Here is a 2,293-nt window from a genome sequence, read left to right as displayed (position 1 = left end):
CTGTCATCCAGGCTGGAGTGCAATGGTGTGATCTCAGCTCTATGCAACCTCCGCCTCCCGTGTTCAAGTGATTCTCTTGCCTCAGCCTCCCGAGTAGCTGGGACTAAAGGTGCATGCCACCACGCCCAGCTAATTTTTGTATTTTTAGTAGAGACATGGTTTCTCCATGTTGGCCAGGCTGGTCTCGAACTCATGACTCAGGTGATCTGCCCACCTCAGCCTCCCACAGTGCTGGGATTATAGTCATATTTTAACAATTATTAGCCACAGCATATTTTAACAATTTGAAGCAGTACCAGAGGATAGAATGTAGAAAGTTTATGTGGTCCCTATCTTACTACCCCATGGTAAACTTCTTTTGGCAGTTGTGTGTGTTTCCTTCCAGATTTGTTTGGTACATATATTAGATGTTTATTAGATGAAACTGGAATATATATATTTATACATGTTAAGTTTAAGGCTGAAGTGGAGAGATGCTTGAAACCAGGAGGTCAAGGCTACAGTGAGCCATGATTGTACCACTGTACTCCAGCCTGGGTGAGAAAAAAATAAGAGAAAACAGAAGTTGACTTTAAGATATATGTGTATATATCTTATTCTGCAGCTTGTTCTGTTTACTTAAATATATTCGACATTTTTCTGTGTTATATGCAGGTCTGCTTCATTCTTTTAACGGTCTGTGTAGTATCCTAGTTCCATATGTACATTAGGTGGTGTATAGTTTTTTTATTCCAGACACTGCTGCAGTAACTGTTCTTGTTCTTTTTGCACTCATGTTAGTGGTTATGTAGGATAGATTCCTAGAAGCAGCACTTTTGGCATGTGTATTTTACATTTTAGGTGGAAACTGACCTTTAGAATAATGTTATAAAAATTATCTGTAATTGGCCTGACGTAGTGGCTCACGCCTATAATCCCAGCACTTTGGGAGGCCAAGGTGGGCAGATCACTTGAGGCCAGGAGTTCAACACCAGCCTGGGCAACATGGCGAAACTGTCTCTACTAAAAATACGAAAAGTAACCAGAAGCTGCGCGCTTGTAATTCCAGCTGCTCAGGAGGCAGAGGCACTAGAATCACTTGAGCCTGGGAGGTGGGGGTTGCAATGATCCAAGACCACACCAATGCACTCCAGCCTGGGCAACAGAGGAAGACTCTGTCTCAAAATAAATCAATAAAATTTAAATTTTTAAAAATCACCTATAATTATCCTCATCCAGTTTTATTCCACCACACAACTATTTTCATCTTTGTGTGTTCTCCTTCCTCTTTTGTTCACTTATGCATTTTTTCCAAGATATGCATGCTGGGTTTGGGGGTGACTTTTTTCTGTTTTAATTTCTAAAAACATTTAACCTTGTTGCCATGTCATCTTTATGATTAACTACTTAGTGACTACATAATACTCAGTGAAATAGTTGTGTCCTCATTGGCCAAATCATTTTACCTGTGTACATTTGGGTTGCTCCCATTTCTTTTTTTAGAGACAGAGTCTCTGTCGCCCAGGCTGGAGTGCAGTGGTGCAAACTCAGCTCACTGCAACTTTGCCTCCCAGGTTCAAGTGATTTTCCTGCCTCAGCTTCCTGAGTAGCTGGGATTACAGGCATGTATCATCACACCTGGCTAATTTTTGTTGTTTTTATTAGAGATGGGGTTTTGCCATGTTGTCCAGGCTGGTCTTGAACTCCTGACCTCAGGTAATCCACCCGCCTCAGCCTCCCAAAGTGCTGGGATTGCAGGCATGAGCCACCACACCTGGCTGCTTTCATTTTTTAATTAGTAGAAATAGTGCTGTGATGATGCTTCTGTGAATGTCTGGTTTTGTTTTAACTTATTAGATTATTTCCTCAGAATAAAATTCTCAGGAAAATAATTTCTGAGGCAGAGGGACCAATGCTTTTATGTCCTTGCAATATATTCAATATATTGTCCTGTAGCTTTTTCAAGATTGTTTTGCCCATGTACCTGCCAGTTTTGTAATAACAATACCAGCATTTAAAAAGAAACCTTAGGCTGGTCGTGGTGGCTCACACCTATAATCCCAGCACTTTGGGAGGCTGAGGCGGGCAGATCACGAGGTCAAGAGATCAAGACCATCCTGGCCAACATGGTGAAACCCCGTCTCTACTAAAAATATAAAAATTAGCTGGGTGTAGTGGCACACGCCTGTAGTCCCAGCTACTCGGGAGGCTGAGGCGGAAGAATTGCTTGAACCCAGGAGGCGGAGGTTTCAATGAGCCGAGATTGCGCCACTGTGCTCCCGCCTGGTGACAGAGCAAGACTCCGTCTCAAAAA

At 42.4% G+C, this 2,293-nt stretch overlaps 1 protein-coding gene across 1 annotated transcript in view; it reads left to right on the top strand.

Moving 5' to 3' along the window:
- Positions 1–2,293, top strand: part of DYNLRB1 (dynein light chain roadblock-type 1) — a 22,754-nt gene that overhangs the window by 758 nt on the left and 19,703 nt on the right. The gene's annotated exons all lie outside the window — the stretch shown is intronic.

The sequence above is a fragment of the Cebus imitator genome, unplaced genomic scaffold, assembly GCF_001604975.1.
Source record: "Cebus imitator isolate Cc_AM_T3 unplaced genomic scaffold, Cebus_imitator-1.0 Scaffold18, whole genome shotgun sequence".
NCBI lineage: Eukaryota > Metazoa > Chordata > Mammalia > Primates > Cebidae > Cebus > Cebus imitator.
The sequence above is the reverse complement of the archived record's forward strand: the minus strand, read 5'-3'. Positions and strand labels throughout refer to the sequence as shown.